The 23704-nt window shown below is 44.8% G+C and overlaps 1 long non-coding RNA gene across 1 annotated transcript; it reads left to right on the top strand.

Annotated features, from left to right (window-relative positions):
• Positions 1 to 795: 795 nt before the first annotated feature.
• LOC120325059 lies at positions 796 to 23641 on the top strand. Its single transcript, XR_005566867.1, has 4 exons — positions 796 to 956; positions 7153 to 7434; positions 19709 to 19822; positions 20193 to 23641. It is a non-coding gene; the product is annotated as an uncharacterized LOC120325059 (long non-coding RNA).
• The last annotated feature ends 63 nt before the right edge of the window (positions 23642 to 23704 follow it).

The raw sequence follows: 23704 nt of genomic DNA on the forward strand, positions 1-23704 counted from the left end.
TTGGGGGACCTACAATCTGACTGCCCGAGATGCCAAGAGCCTGCCAGTGATCCACTGGAGTCAAGGAAACCAGGTCCTCAGCTCCTTCAGAGCAGTACCTAGAAATTCAGATTTTCAAAGTTAACAGTTATGTCTGAATACAAAATAAGAGCAAACCTGTGATAGAGGTGGAAACAAAACCTTGACCTTTTGCCTTTCTAGTATGTAGTACCTGGAGCTCATCTGCAGAGGGGTGGGTGATCTGGTCACCTTTGGACATCATTAGTAAGGGACATGCACATAAACAGCATCAACATGTCCTCCCCTGGTCCCAGAGATTTCCTGTTATTGAGGCAAATGGGAAATTAATGTGAATCTTCCTTCAGCCTATTAATTCTGCCTCCCCTTTTGCAGACATTAATTCAAATGCAAAACCTGAGCCTGGGTTTGAGCCTCCCCTGCGCTCAACTCAGGGTTCCTGCTCAGGCCCATTTGTTACCTACGTGACACTCATCCATCATTGTGATTGTAATGGTGAGAGGTGGAAAATTTTCTCCCAGCTACTCGGAAGAAAAAGGACCTTACACAGAATTTATAAGCCTCTTCAGCTGAGCTAATTATTCAGGAAAGGCTATTTTTCATTGCAAGAAGCACAGGCGAGCAGATTCCATTCATAGCTCAAATACCAAACAGCTTTAGCACCTTTGGTTTTAGTGGCTTATTTTATTAATATTAAGGCGGGGGGAGGGGGGTGTTAGCGTTGTGAGTTTGGATTTTTTTTTTTTTTTTAATGCTTTTTCCCTTTGGGCAGAAAGCTGCTCCCTTTTCATCACAGCCCTGATAATGAATTGCAGTGTACAAAGCCGGTCATACAATACGCAGCAGCGGCAGCGCGGAGCGAGAATCTTTGGGAAGAGTTTCCATAGAAACATTGACGTCCTCCTGGCGAACAGGACACCGAGTTCCTTCAATGGGAGGTATGGGGTTTTAAAGGAGCAGCGAGGTGGCGGGAAGCCAAGCCAGCAGAGCTATGACTCTGCATCTCCCAGCAGAATAGGGGGGTTGGAGCTGGTGGGAGGGAAAGGGAAAGGAAAAAAAAAAAATAACCCAATTACCCTCGCATTATCAAAATGTCGGGTTGGATGGTTGCTGCTTGAGCGGTGCCGTGTAGAGCCTGGTAAATAATTAAACTGCTGACCGCGAAGTGTGCGAGAGCCGGCAGCCAAAAATCATAAATACTCAAGGCTGTGTGAACTAGCGGCTTCTAAAAAATCTTGTCAGATTTTGTCACAGGCTTCATCCCCAGAAGCCTTAAATTCAGCACAAATCAGCATGACGCAGGCACAAACCTCCCGGGGACGGGCAAGGTTGCACCCGGCGATGCGCACCCTCCCCTCCCCTGCTTGTCTTGGAATGAGACAAGTGTTGTGCTAATGTTCCAGCTCTGTGTTTTAAATAGCCTCGTGTCTACCCAGCTAAATAGTGGCAGAGCAGCCCTGTCTGGAAGAGGCTGTTTCTAGAAGGAAAACAGTCAGAGGAAATGTTTTTGCCAGAAATGTTGGAAATCATACAAAACAAAAAGGGAGCATGCAAAAGAATTCGCCGCCGAGCGCTCCCCGGTGATTTTGTTCAGGCTCACAAAGCGCTTTGTTTCGGAGCAATCCCCAGATAAGATTAATGAAGGTGACAGACATCCCTTCTGGGAAAGCCTGTGACCCACCCCAAAGCCCTGTCCAACATCGGGGATGTCAAACAGAGTCTCCCCACTGGCTGTGGGGCTTTGGCTCTGGACCCAGGAGTGAGAGTGCTCAGCCCTCAGCCCCAGAAAGTGAGCAGCCATCCAACCCAACATGGTTCTCAGCCTTCATGGCTTCCTCTGGCTCTTTGACTCCAGCTGGCTATCTCTGCACAATTCAGACACGTCTCTGGTGCAGTTGAATACATTTCAGGGTCTTATGTGTGTCACCCTCCCAAAGAGAGTCATAGAATGGTTTGGATGGGTGAGACCTTAATGTTCATCTAGTCCAACCCCCTGCCATGAGCAGGGACACCTTCCACTATCCCAGGTTGATCCAAACCCTGTCCAACCTGGCCTTGAACACTTCCAGGGACAGGGCAACCACAGCTTCTCTGGGCAACCTGTGCCAGGGCCTCACCACCCTCACAGGGAAGAATTTCTTCCTGATATCTAATCTAAACCTGCCTTCTGTCAGCTTTAAAAACACCCAAGCATCTTTCCAGGATGAGTCACATGAGGTGAGGAGCACCCATTGCGGCTCTTCCTCTGTTTCTCCCCAGAGCTGATATCTCAGGGGTGAGTCGTTTACCCAGCAAACCCCTGTGGTATTTGGTTTGCTTTGTGCAAGTGAGATGGGTGGAGGGTGTGCTCCACTGGGACATGGAGCTCAGAGGGAGCTTTGCTACAGGTAGGAGCAGGTGCCGTGGTCTTGAACCAGCCTTGTCCTCTCTGCAAGCCAGCTTCTGTTATTCAGAAGTATCTTGCAGGTTTTTGTACATCTGTTCCTTGTTAAAATCGCTCCAGAGTGATTAGTGGCAAATACAAGGCATCCACAACCCCATCACAGTTGAGTGGGAGCCTCAAATACCCTGTACCTTCCATAGTCTGCTCCAGATAGTCTTCAAAGGCAAACCACTGCAGTGTGGCTGCTGACCTTAATCCCTGTCCTTTACAGTGCTCAGAGACTGTAGCTATTTATACTGCTGCTATTGCAATGCTGGAAACTCTATGCTGGAAGCTAAATTATTTCAAATCTATATGGGTATGGTGCTACATGAAGTTCTGGTTTATAATTTTATAGCAAAGACATCCATTTATTCAGTGGGCTCCAGGTAGGATGTTTGGTACAGGATATGGAATTGATCTATTTGCAGAATGTTTGGATGGAGATCATTTTGGTTCAACCTGTTCAGCAAGATTCGCTGTAGACACAGAAAGACAGAAAAGTCGGTGAGTCAGAGGATCTCAAAGAAGTCTCTTGAGTTTTAGGGACTTATTAATATTGTTTCAAAGGATGATGGCAGGAATTACTTTGAAGAGAGTAGGAAGAGAGGGTAAAACAGATGTCCATCTTCCTGAGCAGTACCTTGCTCTTTTCATCCATTCATCTCAGAGTGTTTACTTTTTCCTGTTTTGTGGATGCAGAAGACTTAGAAGTAAAGGTCCATTTAGAATGAGAGATGTTTTACTCGAGCACTGTGTCCTTACTTACAACTTAGGGGAATTTGAAGGCTCATTATTCTTTCTTGATTAACATCACTTTATAAGGTGTTCAGCTAGCATGGCAATGAACTTGATTTAAATACCCAGGTAGGCTGGATTTGCATACGCCAGGAAGGACGGAAGACAAACCAGACCCCCACACCCATCACGATAAGGCAGCTGGGTCAAGGTGGGGCTGGGGACAATGCCTGGTGCTGGATTTGGAGAGGCAGAGACCAGCCTCTGGCTGACCAACCCACAGCACACGGGACTCACGTGCTGGCAGGGGCCTATTTGTGCACACGCAGAAGGAGAGTGCTTGATAATACTGAATTAGGAAGAAATGCAATTAAAGCAGGGGGAATGCGCTGGTTTGACTGCAGCTGGACCTCCCAAGCACCTTGATAGGGTATTTCTGGAAGAGAGAGCAATGAGTGAAATTATCTACTTGACCGATATTAAACCAGCACGCTACAGCAGTCCTGAATTTCTTCTGAACCAAATCTTATCATGGCACATCCTTTGCCAGAGGTGCTCTCTCTTCTCTTCTGTACCAGTTGGTCCACAGAGCTCGGTGTGGGGTGCACAGGCTGTGCTGGTGAGGTGATTTTAACTGAGGCACAGGCACTGCCCCAATCCAGCTGCTCACAATCCAGCTGAATGAACCCTCTCTAGAGAGGCTTATTGGAGGAGTTGCACTTCAGTCTTATGAAACCTGATGGCCCCTGATCACCCCGTTGGTGCAGTGCTTAACTGAGGGGCAAACTCCTCATCCTATAACAAATAATTCCCATTAAGGGCAGATTTATCTGCTGCTGGCAGACCCAGGCTCTGTGTGAGGGGCTGCAGCGACGCCTCAGTGAATCTGTACTGGCTCACGCTTAGTGGAGAGTTCCTATGAATGTCTCTGCATACTGCTTAAAACTTGTGTTTGACTTACAAAACAAGACAGCCAGTTCCCTTTCCATATCTTGTAGTCGAGAGCTGTCAAACATATGGAGATGTTTATATCCAGGCGTTTCTGCTCAGAGGAACCACCGGTGTCCTGCTCAGCGGCTGAATCAGGAAAGTCTTTCTCCTCACCTGAGCCTACATGGTCATTCCCCTTGGGTGGAGCTTCTGGAAAACTGCGGCCACAGGGAACCACAGCCAGCAAACACTTTGCAAATCCACTATCCAGACCCACTCCTGCTCTTGGACTAGAGCCTGTGCAAACAGCAGGGAAATTTTATTCCCTGTGATATATCGTTTGAGTTTTCCTTCCAGGAGATCCTGCTTCTTTTTCACATCAGCTCCTCAGCTGAATCTAGGACGCAGGAGATGCTCAATCCTGCCTTCTGGGCTCTCGTTCATCAGATTTACAGCATTTTTGTGCTACAACAGTAATCACAAACTGCTTGCATTAAATGCCACACTATTGAAAAGCCTTTCCGAAGGGCTCCGAGTCTTTGATCATTCTTTGTATTAGCAGAAAACAAAGTATTTCTTTCAGTAATGGAAGATGAAGTCCCACTTCATCCTTCAAAATGGTGGTGGCTTCCTGTGCCTCAGATGTGAGGCATTGCAGGAGCCATCTTGAACACCTAGATTTTGTAAAAACAGCTGAAATTTGCAAAGCGAGGAGCCCACAATTTCAAACACCGCACTGGAGAGCGAGAGCATGTGCTGCAGAATAGCAAAGAGGAAGAATAGATTTTGTTGAGGCTGGGAATTTGATACCAAAAATGAAGCATGGCCATAACAATTACAGCCATCTAGTGGGCAAAAGATTTTTTAAAAGATAAAAATACTATTGATATTCAATTTCAACAGTAAAATACTTGTGAAAGAAAGAGGTCTAGCAAATAACCTGGGGAGCAGCTTGCATTGTTTTTTTGTTTTGTTTTGTTTTGTTTTTTTACTATTCTTCAGGAATACATAAAATCTCAAATATTTTCCTTTTTGCATTGTAGTCTACAAATATTAGGAAAATTAGATCTCATTTGGTGCTCCTGTTTTAACAAGGGACTTGCTGAGAGTATCCAGCGAAGTGTGTTATTGCTCACACTGCAGCTGAAGGGACAGGACTGAATTTTTTAACAGAGATTTCCTCTCTCCAACTGGTTCATTAAATTTTAAAGTTAGATATATGACAACACAAGCTTTAAGTTAAGTACTTGGCAACAAATCAACAGGCTTCAGAGAGTGATTAAGGATCTCTTTCTGCAGACGCTTTGTACACCTTCCTTTGGCTCTTGATGTCATCCATCATCTCAGGAGCTCCTTGGGCTTCACAGGGTATTTCATGTTGATATGATCTCTAGTGAGTTTCTACTGAAAAAGCAAATTTGAAAGTAAGCATTTTGTCTGAAATCTTTGCATATCAAAAGGAAGAAAAAGTACATCCCTTCCTTTATCTTACTTTTATATGGAGCATATGGGCTGAAACGCTGAACTTCAGATCTGAATTCCAAAAACTCCAAAGCATTTTGATTTAGCCCATAATAAAATCTGCAGTGGGATTTCATAACAATGCTTTTTAATCCACCTCCAAGGAGGGATAAGATTCTCTGTGAGAGGGTTTGATCTGTTAGAAGTTTTTTGTTGTTTTTTTTTTTTTTTTTTTAAAAAAACTTAGTCATCTGTATTCAAGATTTTAAAAACATATTTACAGAACAAACAAACCTCCTCAGAATAATCTCCGCAGGCTTTTGATCGCATGCCTCGGAGTGGAAGAACAGGCTATAGGATCCCTTAACTCTGTGACAAGAAATAACTGGCTGTGAATTTTGGAAATCCTCTTTGGCATGTGTTCAAGCCGGTATTAATGCAAACCGCCCCATGCCGATCTCCTGACTCATCCCAAACGGCAGCTTCTGACACTCATCCCATCCGTCACCGGCCTTCCCTAGGAAGAAAACAAAGCAGCTCCTCCCTTCCTTCCTGAAAGCTCACGTGCCCAAACTGCTGCTGAACGGGGGCATCTTCTGTACTTCCAAGTGTTTAATTTGGGGTCTGACCCTGTGCTGGCGGATCTCGAAGGTGTGTTTGCAATGGTATAATTGGTCTCAGCTCCCCAGTCCCTGGGCACAGAGTGTCCTCTGGATAAGCCCCAGTGGTTCCACGTTTGGGGCACTCTTTGCAGCAAGTATTTCAAATTCCCTTCGTGTCTCTGGTGCAAATCTCTTTGAAGACAGCCGTATGTCAATTATAGCATTATGTTGCTTCTAAATCCTACATGTATTTATAGGACTCGATGGTCCCTTCCAACTCTATGATTCTGTGGTGTTTGTGTATTTATGTATTATTTACACAGGGTATAAATATCCAAGTAACCATTATCCAGAGGCAGACAATGTTTTCAAAGGAGAATGCTGTTTAAATCCTGCAGTCCTGCAGAATCTTCTCTATTGGAGGAAATCTAGTCCCACACTTGTTTGTGCCAGTTCCAGGAGGTTTTTTTCCTTGTCCCACAGGCAAGAGGTGAGGAGTGAAGGGCAGAGGCTCAGCTGCTCTAACTGTGAATTTCTTGATCTCTGACAATTTTGGTTTTTCTGATTATAGCCTTTTCTAAGAACAGGCTGTGCAGTATAACTTGCCATATAAAATCCTGGGTAGATACGGAGCTGGATTTGTGATGCAGTTACTGGTATTTCATTAACCTTTATCTTGACAAGTGGAAATAACACGCTGTGATTCAGGGGAAATTTTTCACTTGCAGAGAAAAATGGTGCCAAAAGAAAGCAAATGGGCTACAAATTAATAAATACAAGTCTCGATAGCTGAAATCAACTTCCAGCTGGACTCGGCCCCTCCGTGCGTGTTTCAGATGCATCGGGCTGCTGTGATGATGCTCTGAGGGGCACGACAGAGCTGGGGTTTGAACACCACTCAGGAGCCCAGGGGTGACCACAGCCAGTGCTGGGGACAGGGTGATCCTCCTCCAGCCCCCCTCCTCTGTTTTTTCCATGCAGATAAAGAGGTGGGCCTCGAGGATTGTCCAATCCCCCCACGGACTGTGGCTTCTCCATGCCGTGTCATGTCTTTGGCCCCGTGGTTCCACGGGGCTCATCTGCAACAGGCTTTTTCTCTGCAAAAAGGCTGCTCATGGTCCTGATGACGTGGATATGCAATCACTGACCCTCCAAAACCCCAGGGAGAACCATTTCAAGGAGGGCCTGAGCTAAATACAGGCTCTCTACGACTGCAGCCTTGCTGGTGGCCGGCAGAGTCCCCCAGAGGAGACGACAGAGCTGGTGAGTAATAAGGATAACCGATGTTTTTCCAAGTCAAAACCAGCCTGACTCACCACTATTTTGTTTCTTTTATTGTTATTTGTGTTGCTCTGATGCCAGACAGCAGATCTCAGTTATTGAGCCCAGGGTTTTATCACCATTTAGCAGGAGAAAATGCCCTCTGAAATGCTTCCAAACTAAATCAGTAGGAGGGAAAAAAGAAAAGGCAAAGCCACTTGCTCACTGCTGCCCAGTAATTTGGGGCTGAAAACCCTCAATTCTCCGCTCCTCACTAAGCACCTTCACTCACCCATGGTGGCACATTTTCCAGCTGGCCTAGTCTTGCTCTAAGCTGAGGTTTATAAATAGTCAATACCATCTAGTTTTCCAAATGAGAGATTTGCTTAGAGCACATGTTCCGGGACCCCTCGTGCTCCGGGGAGCGCTCGCTGCTGGCAGGAGCTGCTCAGATCCACAGATACTGATCTGAGGCCTCAGGAGAGAAAAACGTGCCATCAGAAAATGAGCAGGAGGAGGCAGAACACCACGGGTATGGCAGGGGTCACCTCTGCCCATTTGCTGTGGCCGTGCCATCCTCCAGTGAGCAGCACAGTCCTGCACAATCAGCTCCGGCTCCTCTCTTAGGTGAAGTCAGGATCTATTCCTGGGCAGGGATGCCATGGAAAATGTCGCTCTGGAGCTGGTATCTGCCAGGGATAATGTCTCTCTCAAGCCAGTATCTAGCACAGGATAAGTTTCCTGCTGCTTGTGATACACATCAGCCTCTCAAGGCTTTCGCAACACCCCCAGTGCAGGGAGCAGTCGTACCCACCATCGGACCTGCCAAGCAGAAGATATCCCAAGGAATTCAGCAAAATATCAGGGCCTGGATCAGATACATCAGTAGAAGCAGGATAATTCCCAGATCCAGAGAGAGAAGCACAAACAAAGAGAACCTAGACGTCAAAGAGACAAAAGCTGGCTGGGAGATCAATGCAGAAAAGCTCCGCGCAAGGTCTGGGGTTTAATGAGAGATGAGTAGGATGGGACTTGGCATAGGTAGAAGCTATTAGGAACAGCAGAGAAGAACAGGAGATGCAGATAGAGAAAGGAGAGAGAGAACAGCTGGAAGAGGAGGCTGGGAGGAAAGCAGGTAGAGAAGGGCAAATTTTGGCTTGCATGCACCAGTGAACCAGCTACAACCCTGCACGATGTGAACAAACACGGGAAAAGTGGATGGTTCCAGAGGATCCCTGCAGAAAGCAAAGCTGCTCCACTGCTCTAGGGGGACAGAAGTGGTGTTGACCCTGAGGACAGGCATCCCTGCTGCTCCAAGGCTGTGTCCTGGCTCAAGTGTTGGAGGCAGCATCTCTGACTTGGGTTTGGGAGTTTTTTGTTTTGGTTGTTTTTTTTTAAAGCAGAACCCAGATGGGGTCTACAGTGGCAGCTCTAACTTCTGCCCAAAGCTCCCTGGGAACTCTGAGCACCCCAACATTAAGTGAGAATGACCCTAAAACTTAACTAAATGTGTACTGAGTGCCACCTCTGTGACAGCAGATTGGACCCACCAGGGCAGAAGTGTGGGTGAAGCTCTGCTGCTCTGCATCCACCATGGTCAGGGTATCCCAGGATGGCACCACACCCACCCAGGACTATCCTTCTGCCCTCCCAAGAGCAGCATAGCAGGTGGGCAAAAGGATGAGGATTTGTTCAGACTGGTCTCAGCTCCCATCTTGGCTTGGGAAGACACACCTGGAATTTGGTCAGTGGTGACTGACTCTTTGAATAAATCATCAGCCATTCTGGAGGGCTGTGCCTGCATGTTAGGACAATTATTGCTTTCTTCCAGCCTCAGCCGTGTAAAAATGCATTCCTTCTCTTTATGAGAAATTCTCATCTCCTTCTGTCAGTCATCTTGTCTCAACGGGGAAAAAATCCCCAAGCCCTGTCATATCAGAAAATGAGAAAATTATCAATATCTAAAGTGTATGTGAAAAATATGAGCTCTTTCTCCATTTGGGAGAATGAATCTTGGTTGTAGTTGTCTTATAAATGTTAGCAGCTTCTCAGACATTCAAAAATGTTAATGATCCTAAGGTATTAAAATAGCTTGCCATGGAGTTCTCCATATTAAAAATACTGTCTCGCCCTCTGCAGCCATCTAGAAGACTATCATAGATGAATGGTCCTATACATCAATTTATGCATTCAGAAAGCAGAGGCAGGATTAGTATATTCATGCAAACACAACAGGCTCTGATGATTGCCTGCCTATCTGGAGTTAGGATCCAGCTCTGGTGCCTGAGATCAGCTTAATAAATACTATCAGCTTCCGCTGAGCGTAGGAATAGAAAAAATCTGTCAATAGCTGTAGCTCTGAATAGGAATCCTTGAGTAAAGTAAATCTCTCTACTTCAGATTTCCGCTGGCCTCGTTACCCTGCCTTGGGGGAGAGGAGGGGCCGGGGAGGTGACAGCCCCGAACCCCACAGCAGGGACATGAGAGGGTCCCATCAGCCCCAGGAATGACCCCTCCTCCCCATCCCAGGGGTGTCTGAGCCAATCTGGGGGTCCTCCTCCCCCCGAGGAGCAGCAGCTGACTGCAGAGGAAGGTGGGTGTTTGGGTAAGTGGGCTCAGCCTCCCGTCCTCCTCTCCCAGAGCCATGCACAGATCCCTGTGCTGGCCGGGGGCTTGCTCTGCTGTTGCCTTCAAAAGAGTTGATTTTGGACTCTGGTCCCTATGGGAAACCTGGGAGCAGGTCCTTCCCTCCCGCAGGCTGTCTCAGACTCCAGCAGAGCTCACAGCTCTGTCCCAGTGCTTTGGGCTGGGACTCAAAAACATGCACCTCCAGATGCTTCAGCACAGCCTGAAGCAGCCAAGGCTGCCACAAGACTGGAGATCTGAATCACATCCCCAGGCATGCAGGAGAGTGGTTTAATTCAGAACTAAACCTTACTAAGGCTACCTGGAACCACAGGTTTGAGTCTTGGCTCCAGGGAAGTTGGCGGGGGCACGAGTGGAAGAACGTGGTGGAACTTGTTGCTTTTACAGCACTCCTGTGGCAGGACTCACAATTAGATTTGAATCTGTTCTGCTATTTTCCTTTTCAAATATCTGTCCCTCTTGCTTTTATGAGTCATCAATTGTTTTATTTCCCTATCAGATTAGTTTGTTCCTCTCACTGTAGCTTTGGGCTTCTGCAGCTGAATGGGACCCAGGAGACCTGAGCATCGGGACCGAAGACACAGTAGAACACAAAAAGGGCAGCTGGTGCTCAGCAGACACCACAAACCACTTAAAATGCCTTTTGTTTATTAGCTATTGTTTGGTTATATATAGTACCTGCAGCTTGAACAATAGGCAGTGGCAGGGTACGTGCTTTGTGCTGTTACAGAGTCCAAGGTGAGGCTTCAATGCGGGAGGCCAGAGGCAGAGAGCAGCAAATTTGCCTGGAAAGCCCTGGTAATGCCATTCCAACTGGCCCATTAGCTGAGCCCACATAAACCAGGTTTATTGCATTTCTGTGAGCCCACAGTGGGGAAGTTTATTTAAACAATTTGGTGCAGGGAAAGGTGGATGTTGGCAGGGCTTTGGGCTCAGAGCTGTGGGAGAGCTGCTCCAGGAGAGAGGCCCAGGGCACCCACATGGCCACCCACGCTGGGCTCCTCTTCCTCCCACACCACTGGGCCCTGAGGAGAAGCTTCCAAACCTTCTTTGTGTCAGGTAGGTTATTTCTGGGATGCTCAAGCTGGATGCAGGTGTCCCGCTGCCCAGCTCACAGACGGATCCCCCCCAGCCTGCTGGGACCCCAGTCCCACCCCAGCTGAGCATTGCATTGTGCCCCCTCTGCACTTCAGTGAGCAGAGGACAAGAAACAGGGTGTTTTCAGACACTTTAGCAACTGCTTTCTCAAAACTTGTGGTGGGACTCCAAAGGGAGTTACTCTTTGCATGCATCAGGCCAGAGCTTTTTGGATGCACCAAGTGAATGAAATGTGATTTTTTTTTTTCATCAATTTCCTCTGTTCTGAGGCTGAATTGAGTTTTCTGATCTAATTATCCCTCCCTTCCCAAAGAAATAGAATGGCTTTGAAAAACTGCCCGTACTTTTATACACCCAACATCTGGCTTTGGTAAAAATACTGAAACTTTTTAAAGGCTTCTTGCAGTCTTGAAGAAGGGAGGGTGATATTTAGTAGATGATCTTTGCCCCTGTTTTCTAAGAAAAAATACCCATCCATTGATTCTACTGCTGGCAATTGAGAAAGCAGTTGGGCTGAACTTTAAGTGAACAAACACTTACGGATCTATTTATACCTGCCCTGGAGCAGACTACCATAGGTGGAAATGCTGTAATTATTTCCTTTCCCTGGTTTCCACTGTCCTATAAGGATCTCCTGGAGCAGCTTGTTAACATGGTGAAATTAGAATCAAGTCTTTATTAACAACCAAACCAATCTGACTAAAAAGGACTAAAACTGGCTGTAGCAAAGGTGAGACAAGCTGCTACGAGACAGCTTTTGCTGCTTAGCCCCATCTATCTAAGAAGGCTGAGAATTACAAATGACAAACATGGCTGGCAGTGGAGGGGGGACAGGGACCTGAGCAGCAGTGATGGGGAGATGCAACATCATTTTTCCCGTGTTCCTTTTTCCACTAGTGCATGTTTTCAAGTTAATTCCTCTCCCTAAAGAATCCCTCTCCTTTGTTATCTTCCCACTCTTCTCCCTCCCCCTTCTCCCTGAGTTTCTTTCTCAGAGCAGATGATCTCCTACACTCGCCATCCAGGTTAACTCTGGTTTCAGTATCAAAGATCATTTAAGCTGAAAATAGCTTTTACTGAGTCCATGTTACAACCCAGGAGTGTCTGGTCACCAGATAGGATCTTCAGCTGCCTCTCAGGCAGCGTGTTGGGGTTATCTGCATGCCAGGACTCTCAGTTCTATGGCCACAAGCCATTACACTTCACTGCAATTCAGGAGGGTCGTGGACTCAATTACAGCTGATTATGGACCATAGGGGAGGAGCTGAAGAAACAGGGGGGAAAAAATCATTAATATTTGTCCAGGCAGCCTGTTCTTTAAAGATATATTTAGTTTTCATGGAATGGAAAGGATTTTCTTTTTAAGTTGACATTAAATTTTCATCGCTTTATGTTTATTAGGAAATAACCAGAGGTGATATTTACTGTTGCCTTCTGGGGTACAGAGTCCAAATGACAGTTATGAAAATAAGTCCTATACTGTTTAGCCATATGAAATGTTGCTCTTCAGCTCCAAGCATGAGGTAATGATGCTTCTGGAGCAAGAGGATGGATGTGCTATAAATCCCAGTGCTGTGAATTTCTGCCTCCCTTGCAGCACAAGGGAACAGCACCTCTGAGCTGCAAACAGCCTCTGTGTCTGCAGCAGCCTGAATGGAGTCAGGTCTGCTCAGCGTCTTAGTGACCCCCTAAATGTCTAAGAGCATCTTTACTTTGGAAAGATCGTTTTAAAAAGCATCTTTACTTTGTGCAAGCTGGTCTGGGTGAACCAAGGGGTTGCACTGGATGATTCTGAGAGGTCCCTTCCAACCCTAAGCATACTGTGATTTTGTGATGATCGTGCCAGGAGAGGTTTAGGTCGGATATTTGGAAAAAATTCTTCAGCCAGGGGCTGTCAAGCATTGGAACAGGCTGCCCAGGGCAGTGGAGGAGTCACAGTCTCTGGAGGTATCTAAAAGACACGTAGATGTGGCACCTGGGGACATGGTTTAGTGGTGGGCTTGGCAGTGCTGGGTTAATGGTTGGACTCGATGATCTTAGAGGTCTTTTCTAACTTGAACAATCCTGGGATAAGATTACACACACATGGCAGAGTGATGGCAGGAGGGAACAGTGAACTGGCTGTGGGGAGGGCTGCAATGAGTCCCTAGGGAGAGGTTCATAGTAGGGATCTCAAAATTCTCACTGCATTTAAAAAGTAAATAGGCTGCTTTGATAGCAGGAGATGCAAACCAGGTACCAAATCAGTGCCATTTTACAGCAATATCCTTTGGAGGATTTGCCAGATGGCTGGCAGCGAGGCTTTTAAACTGACTTTTTTTCTGAGCCAGCCATATTATCATCCATCAGACAGTCACTTTGGACTGACATTGCAGAGCGTGGCTGTCTCCTTTATGTTTGCCTTGCTCCTGTTTATTTCTAGCTGATTTATTTATATCTGGAACTGATACAAGTGGCACGATTTCTTTGTTTCATTAAAAGATTCCTTGATCTAAGCTTTAAAAGATTTGTCTTCAGAGAGATAAAAGTCAACCAAGTATATGTCTGGCATCCCTTAGTTTTTCTGATATGCCAGTCCTCAGGTAAATCTGGAAAAGATGTTTTGTTGCAGAGTAGTAAACCGTGGTGACTGGGTTAAAGTGGAGCTGGCCATGAATTCTTGGGTACTAATACATACCTATCACCCAGGCTTCTTAATTATTATTTTCTAAGAGGTGAAACAATGTTGACAGAGCTTGCACTGTAAAATACAAGTCAAGATTAAACCGAGTGCCAACTGCAAGCATGGAAAATTACATCCCACTGCCCAGCAACTCACAGTCAAGCAAGTAAAATACAATTTGCACAGCTGAGCAGAGGCATTGTCAGGGCGCTAACCTAGGAGCCAAGCACTCCTAAACCCCATCTGTCACGACCTGTTGCTTGCTCCTGGGAAAGCTGCATACAGCCAGCTCCCTGAAAGAGGCCATAAATTCTGGGTACCTTATTTGGGGTGTGAATCTCCGTGTCCCCTAAATTCTAGACCAGTGGTGCCACGCTGTGAGCAGAACAGAGCCATCTCATTCCTTCCTGTTGCCGAAGGGATCATGGAAGCCATTTCTTCCCAGCTCAGCTCAGTTACTCCAAAAATCCACAGGTCTCAGCACACATTTCAAAGCCTGTTACCTGCCAGTGCCATGGGAAGGACGCTGTTTTGGGGCGCTTTGAAGGAGAGAAGCTGAATAGAATTGCTGAGTGGTTTAGTGGATGGTTGAAGTACGTCCTGGATATGAATCATCTTGCTCTTTCTGACCTACTGTCCTAATTGAGAGTCATTTATTCCTCCGACGCTTGTCGCTGCCTGGGTCAAACCTTTTCACAAACCTTTTCAGCCCGGAGCTGCAGGTGTTTGCCCCACTGCCTCACCACGTGACAAACCAGAGACCCAGTAAACAGACATGCTGAATCATGGATCCTCCCCAAACGTGACCCCAAATCCCTGCCCCTTTGTTTTGCTGTTTTCTGTGGCAGGGTCAGGCCAGGACATGGCTTTCCCGTTGGCTATATGAATTTTACCGCTGTGCATGTTCCAGTAAAATCAAAGGCCTTAGAAAAGGGATTCTGTGGAAGCTTTTTTTGTCAGGGCCTTTACACTCATTAGTTATAGTTTGGAGCACAAGCCTCAGGGCAGGACCAGCGTAGTTGCTCCTGTTTGATTGTGCAGGCATTAGTGCTTCTTCAGGAACCTCCATTGCTTTGTGGATCAGGAGTGACTGATGTTTCAGCCTAATTTTTCCAACACACTTAAGAAGTGTACTCTGCCCTGACCATCTTGTATCTTCTTCTATTTATTAAAGGGAGGACTGATTGCCTGTTTCGAGATGCCTGTGGTGACAGCCTGCCTGGTCTCATCCCTTTGAAGGATTTCTATCCAAGGGCTTATCTCCACTGCAGAATTAGCTCGAGCTTTCAGCTGAGGGTGCTCTGCCTCCCTGCTCAGCCCATGCTCCTCCCAGCAGCCCAGCACTAAAGGGCAGCTGAGTGACCCACCAATTGCTGTAGATTAAGGGGTTAAATGTGCTGTGATGCAGACATCCTATACATCTTCCCCTGCTGCAAATCCCCTGGTGCCTCCCTCTAGTCTTTCCAGTGATGTTCTTCCTTGTCATGTAGGCATTTCTCTGATCCAGCTGAACTGGGGACATTAACAATTAATTGTCCCCATCTGGATGTCACTTGGACAGGCTGCTGTCAAACATTTAGCAAGAACAATCTGAACAGGAATAGTGGGCTTGAACATCTGTTTTTTCCCCCTTTTAAAACACACTTCTGGCATATAAGTGAGAGAGAGCTGTCAAGTGCAGCCTGGGCTGGGAGTAACAACCAACCCTAACCCGTCTGGGGAAGCCATCGATGCTTTCATGTATTTCACTGCTACCTTTGAAGGGTTCAGACAGTCATTTTTTTTTCTCTCAGAATGTGTTGCTTTCTTCACCATTGGAGATTCCTGGGTTTTTTCATCATGTCTTTTAAATGTGCCTTTATTTTGCAAAGGTACAGCCTTTGTACAGATCAACCAGAAGAGATCAGATCCTTCATTCTGGCTGGATTCTGAACCAGCTCTAGATCAGCTCTAAATTTTAGATTTTCTTCTCCATATCATATTTATTGTGGGGTTTTTTACAATCAGCTTTATTCTTAAGTGTTTATCTCTGGAAATCCTTTTCAACTGATTTTCCCTTTTTTCTGTGGAAGGAAGTACTTGGAGAAAATGTGATCCAACTCGGAAGAGAACTTGCAGATAGCAGATACCTGATCTCCTGGTGTGAAGGAGCAATTGCATTATTACCTCTCTGGAGTTGGAGATAAATGAGATTTACCCTCTTTGGGGCAAGGCATTTACCAGACAACAAAAGTTAGAATTCCTGGTAAGGAACAAGGCTGGGCTGTGCAGCCAGAAGTGCTTCTGGAGAATCTATGCCCAACGTGTGTACTGAAGTTACTGTTCATTTCTGAGTTATTACCTGATATGAAACCAGTCCCACGTATATAAGAAACAAATTTCAGCCTCTTGCCTACCTGATTTTCAGCAGCTGCTCATGCAATAGTTCAGTCAGTCAAAAAGGAGATGCTCGTTGCTATCTGGAAACTAAACCAAGTTCTGTCACCTTCATGACTGGTTTCACTCCCAGATCCTCCAGCTCAGGGCTGGCATCTTCTGCAAATGCTTCTAGATGGGATTGCTGATTAATAATCACTGTTCTCCCAGTTATTTAGGTCATGGCCCTTCTTCTGCTCCTTCTTTTCACTACCTGAGTGAGGGTTGAAACAGAGATCACCCAAGGCACAAGTGCTAGTTTGACTTATTGCCACAGTCAGCTAAATCTGAGCTCTCTGCCCTGTATCTGTGACTCAGTTCACCTCAGCTCTCTGGCATTGCTTCTTAAAATTGCCCTTCTTCCATTTACATTTCAAAGCCCAAAAATTGTTCTGGTTTTAGGGATAGTCGCACAGTTACACCTCCAAATGGAGATTTGTGATACAAGGTCGTTTTCAAGAGGAAAAAAAAATTAAAATACTTGGGACTATGTTTTCTTGCTCATGTTTGCAGGTGCTTTTATTAAAAGTCTGCTCTGAGCAGTGTCATGTGTGTATGCAGCCTCGGATTAGGCTGTGAGAATTTATGGAAAAGCTTTTTGTGAGAAAACATTCGCAGCTATGTAGCCTTAGAAACTAGAGAGTTGGAGTTGGAGCTCGAAGAGTGGCTATGAATATGGAGAGCCAGGAGTTGGAATAATCACAAGGGAGGCAACTGCACCAGCCAGGAAGAAAGATGAGAGTTTCAGCAGAAAATTGATCAAGATAACGAAGCAGGGGGAAGATGCCTTGTGACAGCAGCTGGATTTGTAGCATCTAGCCTCAAATAGGAGCATGAAACACAAGTTTGCTTGGAGGGGAGAAAAATCAATCAGAAGATTTCACATAGGATTGTGAGGCTATAGAAAGCTCCAAGACACCCTGGAACGCTGCACCATTTACCCTAATCTGAGGGTGAGTCAGCACTCAATTATGTTCAGGCAATTTTATATTCAGTTTTTAATGCGTTGGCGACAAAGCAATTTAGATAATATGGTCACATAGCAGAATCACCTTCTTTACAAATCCGAGTTGCATTAGCTACAATAAGAAGTATGTCACTCCGAGTGCTCATTTTCCAGCGTGTAAGATTATCATCATGTGGCATCAAGGAGAAATCTCTTCTTCCCATTGCCAAACTCGATGCAATTGTGCAACATGGCTGTTTCATCCCTTTTTCTGAAGTTCTTAGTTATGGCATCTCTTGAGACCAGACAGATCCACTGCTGTGTGCAGATACTGTCTGAAGCCTTTGCATTAATAATAGCGCATGAGATAATGGCTCCTACTGGGCTGTGTGTTCAAGAGAAAACATTCTGGTATAATGAAGTGGGTCATGTATTTGTAGGTAAGTGAGGGTTTCTCAGTTTGTCCATCACAGGGTAAGGAGCTGTGACCTGTGAAACAGAAGAATCTGTGTGAAACTGTGTTATTGGCAAGTCCCACGAGTACCGTCCTGGGGGGTTTCAAAGGTGTGGCTTCAGCTTCACCATTTTGCCATCAGTTCAGGAAAGATGTTATGCTAATCTGACCTTTTGCTTAATCTTTTAAGGCACTTATTATATTATTTTTGGCAATTATACCTTTAGGAATCAGAAGTTGGAGAGGAAATGAGTGATTTACTATTTAAACTGAATGATCTTTTCAATGCCGGTGACAGACCGAGTCTTCCATGAACTGCTCCTTACATGAACAGGATACATTGATTGTCTTAAAAACAGGATGCACAAACTGTGTAAAATCCACTTTGTATATCTTGGCAGTAAACACACAGCCTGAATCCTCATTCCCCTCCCTTATTCCTGTCTCCATGACTCGATGGACTTGAGTAAGGGCCAGATCTGGAGCACAGCAAGCTCGAAAAGAAATTTCCATTGGCTTTTTTTTCCCCCCATGGATAATACCCTTAAATATTCAGGGTCAAACTTTCAGCTGTCGTAAGCTGGCATCTTTCCACTCAACTAGTTCTTCATGTCTGCACAAGTGCAGAGTCACCAAGTTTCTCTTCATCTGCAAAGAAACACCCTTGGTTTTTTATTAACATGAATCACAGAATCATTAACAGAATGTAAAAGGGTTGGAAGGGACCTTAAAGGTCATCTAGTCCTACTGCCCCTGCATGGGCAGGGACACCTTCCACTAGACCAAGTTGCTCGAGGCCTTAATCAACCTGGCTTTGAACACTGCCAGGGTTGGGGCATCCAGAACCTCCCTGGGCAACCCATGCCAGTGTCTCAACACCCTCACTGTAAAGAATTTCTTCCTAATATCCACTCTAAATTTCCCCTCCTTCAATTTGTACTCACTACTCCTTGTCCTGCCACTACAGCTCCTGATGTAGAGTCCCCCTGCAACTTCCCTGTAGGCCCCCTTCAGATACTGGAAGGTTGAAGACAGTTTCCAGCCATCTTCTTCTCATGAGAAGGATTTTCAGACTGTACTTATGAAGACATTGACATTTGAACTCATTTTATTTTGAAGTCACCATCACTCACATTGTCACAGTGTGACAGCACAGCAGGTTAATTCAGTGTTTCTCAAATCAATGCTCTCAGACCAATATCAACACCTGGCTTTCCTAAAGGTGACATTCTGCATGTAATTACACTCTCCAAGTCCTGAGCAAGTACTGGGCTCGGCATAAAACACCAATTCTAATAGGAATAATATTACAGAAAGGCTTAAGAAACCTAATCAACAGCCACACGCTCCAGCAAAAACAGATTGTTTAATACCTGAAAGCTTAAAATATGGATGGCTTCTTACTGAGCTGCACTGCTCTTGGGTGCTTTAAATTCTTAGTTGAGAACCACGTGAGATCTTCTAGAGATATGAAAATTATATTTTATTCTGTGCTTTATTGCAAAAGTTGAGGCATGTTCCCTAGTTGATGATAATCAGAATGTCAAAAAATTAACAGAACTTCTGTGTTCATCAGGAAGTTTTGGTAAACAGTCACTCCTCCTCTGCTCCTTCTTTCAGGTAAACAGACTGAACGAAACTTTTCTTTATAATCAGTTTCCTCCCATTTATCTCTTTTTTTCACATTCAGTATCTCTCCTGAACAAGACTGAACAGTTTTCCTGGAATTCCCTCCTCAGGAAAAAAAAGATTTACTTCTCTTCCTGGAAAATGCTAAGTACACAAAATTCTTAAGTAAATTCTTCATGAGACTTTTTCAAGCTACCTCCACCTATTGGAAACTGAAAGGGCAAAAGATCAGCCCTTCATCTTCACTGTTTATTTTTGATCCCCATAAAAGTCCTTACAGTTTAAAAAGCACCTTTCTGTCTCTTTAAAACTGTTTATGAATCATTGTTTGGAATGGCCGTAGTAAAGCACTTGAAGCTGATTAACGCAGAAGTTACATGGCTATCAGCTAGGACAGTCCTCACCTCATAATTTTATCTATTAACAGATACTGCAGAACTAACTGACATTAAACTGGCAGAATCCCAGCGCAAAGGTGAACTCGAGGAAAAAATTATATTGGATTTTAATAAAACTTTCCTCAAAGGTCAACCTCTCTAAGGTATGAAATCAATCTTCCCTCCTCCTTCTTCAGCCCATTTATTCACAGCTATAGAAAATTCTGATACTCATAAAATGTTTCCCATTCCCTCCCCCTCTTATTACAATATCTATCTACCTGTGACCACTATTTTTCACAGCAATTTTAGATCCCTTCTTCCTCTTTTCACTCTTTTTACCTGGCCTTCTTGGAATCTGCACCCGCTTCTCAAAATGTCACTTATCAGGCTCCCTTTCAAGAACAGATCCTGCCTCATACCATCTTCAGTACAAAGTCCCCCCCCATTTTTACTTCATCCTTGACAGGGAAACTTTGGGAAGAGCAAAGATTTGGTGCAAAATCTTTATTCCTGTTTTTATTTTTCCTCCAGCTGCCTTCTGTGTCTTGCTCAGGACTCCAGCAACTTCTGCCAGGTAAGCTATAACATTAGTAGCATTCCACTTAAGAGAGAGTGATGTCCTTGTGAGCTCTAAGCTCCTTAGATCAGTCTAGGAGGATCAGTCCGTTTGAGTGATGTTGGCCCAGCAAAATAACATGAATATATTATATATATATATTTAGGGTTTGGGTTTTTTTTTTAGAAGACTCACTAATATCTATGAAAGTACCGTCTTAGGAGGGTTTCTTTCAGCTTCATAAAGCCATAGATACTCAGATCTGGAAACTGCTCTTCAATCCATGGCATACAAGCTCCAGCTCTTGATGGCCAAGTTTCTAAAATCTTGGCATCACTGGAGCCACTAACATCACACACTGTAACAGCAGAGCAATTTCTGTTGCTGGTGTTTGGATTTGCCTGGCCAGCTGATCTGTGGGGCAGGCCAGACCCAGAGCATCCCATGGGAATTGGTACCAGGGCTTTCAGGGCTCCCAAGGTCGGATGAACGATGCAGGGCTGTTCTCACGGTCCCAGCCCATCACTACTGTACCCTCTGTTCTCCCCCTTTTACTGCAATACTTCCCTCCCTGCACTTCAAGGGCTGTTGCTCCCTCTCTGTCAAGATTCACTGTCCCTCTATTCAGTCTGACAGACACTTACCCAACCGCCAGGTCCTCCTTCCTCCATCCCTTCCCTGCACATCTCCCCAGACACTAATCTCATTCCTCAGCCCCCTGAGCTACACAGGCACAAGCCTGGGCACAGAGTCTCTGACTATGGCTGTTTGCCCCGGGGGTAGGAATCTGCACACCCGGAGTTATCCCACACATCCTGCCTTGTGCGCTCACTTGGCAGCTCAAGCTGTGGCAGCAGCCCCTGTCCTTCAGCCACTCTCCCTCAGAGGGAACTATGTGCCCCTTCACAGCATCAGAAACGAGTTGGGGCTCTCCTAGAAGATGACCTGGCTGTTCTGGCTGAATTCTGTTCTTGGTTATTCTTTACTCCATCAAAACAATGTTACTTGCAAGGTAATTTCGTGGCTTCCCATCTCAAAAAACCTTTGTGGTCAGAGAGCTCCTGATGCTGGGCAACACCTGATAGGTCCAGACACCCTCTATAATCTGTATTTATGGAAAAACCACTGCTTAAGCTGCTAAAGGGAAATGTAAGAGAATCTACACTACATTTCAAACTCACTGCTAAGATATATGCTGGAGAGCAGCCAGGCCTGGTTGCTCACACTGATAGATGGTGGGGAAAAGGAACACGCGTTAAAATCAGCAAATGGATAAAACTGGGCTAAAGAGAGATGAATACAATGGGGAAAGCTTTCCATTTTTCAAAATCAAAGCTCAGGCTCCCACGCTAAAGGAAGAATTGTGTTCCCAAATAGGAAAATGTTAAAAGAGAGACTGTACTATTTTCAGGAATGTATGATACAAAGCTTCATGTCCACTGTCAGGATAAATCTTATCTATTCTGTACAGCAACATTCAGTTAGCAGAGAAGAGGATTCTATGAAAAGGACAAAGATGGGTGGTGGAAATTCTGAGCCTTTCTTCCTACTGCTCTTAAATTCTTGTCCTCGTTGACATAATTAGCAAAAATGTTCTGAGATATATTTAATTCCTTTTAACAACTTTTAAGATTAACAAACCGTATTTTGGTTTCAGATACTGTGTTGATCAATAAATGCTGCTGATTTAGATTTTTAAAGAGCACTAGCAATTATTTGAGGAACCAAATTTAGATTTCTTTAGTAGAAAAGAAGGTTCCTTTGTTGAGACTATGTAGTATCTGCAAGGTCTTGTGGTAAGTAGTTTTACAATACAGAGATTTTGGCTCTAGAGATTATTCTGCAGAGACTCAGACCATGGAAATTGTAGTTCAGTTGCTGTCTGCCGGCCAACATTGCAGGATCTGGCTATGAACAGGGCATGAGATCAAGCCCTTCTCATTTAATATAGATTAAGAAAGTCTTCTTACTTCTAATCTCACTCCTGCCTCCTGCCCTGCTCTGAAATACTCATGGTGATTTGCTCTGCTGGGGAAAAAACTTGTCAAGGTCTGTCAGGAAAGATGAGAATATATATTTTTTCTTTTCTTTTAAGATTAATCTTCCAGTTGAATAGAATTGGCAACTTGAGTAAAATTTTGCTACTGGAGTTATTTTGTATTGATTGCATTTTTAAAGATTTTTCTAGCAGGGAGAGGCAGACATTTTGTTATTGCTATGTATTAATCAAAAAGACTGAAAAATACTGCAGGCCCTACTCTGACCCTTGTGGATCAAAAAGGCAGCCGAGGTTTTAAGAATACAAATTATCCCGGATTAAACTCTGGGTTTAGGTGTTAATAATTTAACACTACTACAGTTTGGCCACCTACTTGTGATGTGCTATATGTGGATCGCTGCAGTTTAAAAGCAGGTTTTTTTCAGACAAACAAGGATAAATTGAAACTTCGAATGGGCCACTAGAAGCGGGCTTGACTCTTGCAGACCTGAAGAGGTTATTCTTAGGGTAATTACCTGTCTTTAACATTCAGAATTATAGAATGGTTTGGGGTGGAAGGGACCCTAAAGATGATCTAGTTCCATTTAATATCGGATTTCCTTGATAGCGTGGACTGCACGAGAAGCTGCCTTTCCTTAAGTCACAGAAAAGCCACAGTTTTTACAGCTTTAAAGGATCCCACGGCTGCCTTGATTACCAATGTCTTGGCTCTGTACATTTAATTCAGCTCCTAATGCTTCTCATGTAGTGCTAAAGCCATTTAAAAGAAAGTCTCTGCTTTTACAACCCCGCTTTTTTTAGCAGCTCAGCAGCAGTTACCGGGTTTGTAAAGCTCCTTACGGAATCTCACCTGAAAACACTGATCTGCGGCACTGTGCAGTTTTTCCCACTTCAAAGGGAAATCTGCTGCTGCCACCCCAGAACTGAGCACAGCGAGACACCGAACTGTCACTGGGGGCTGATGTCACCTCCCAAGGTGTGTTTGTTGTACCAGGGAGACTTCTGAGCGCTAATGTCAGAAAAAACAAAACAAAACAACCACCTCTATTTGTCTTTTCGCCTTCTCTGTTTAGGGAGTTGTTTCACGTTGTCTCTTTTTGTTCAAAACAAATACCCAGGGCTCTCACTCAGATTCCCAGTGATGCTACAGCAGTTCCCAGTAGTCTCCCAGTTGCTAATGCTTGTAATTTTATAATGTTCATACTTTATTTTCCATTCGGGGTGCACAGTGACGACAGGTGACTCAGTTTTCACCAAAGGCATGTGCAACCCCTTATGGTTAAAAATGGGTGAGAAATGGGGGGGGAGGGGGGAAATCGTAAATATTTTTAGTCTTAATCAAGATCTTCAAGCTGTTTGCAATACTGCAATCCCAGTAGCATCAACATTGATATGTCTGAATAAATCTATGTGTTTTACAATGAAGGCAGACTTCTAGTAGAAATTTTGAGCTGTGGAAAATCCTAAATATTATCCTTTTCTTTCCCT

This window comes from Pipra filicauda, unplaced genomic scaffold, assembly GCF_003945595.2.
Source record: "Pipra filicauda isolate LSUMZ 115617 unplaced genomic scaffold, ASM394559v2 scaffold80_size11013439_pilon, whole genome shotgun sequence".
NCBI classification, from domain to species: domain Eukaryota; kingdom Metazoa; phylum Chordata; class Aves; order Passeriformes; family Pipridae; genus Pipra; species Pipra filicauda.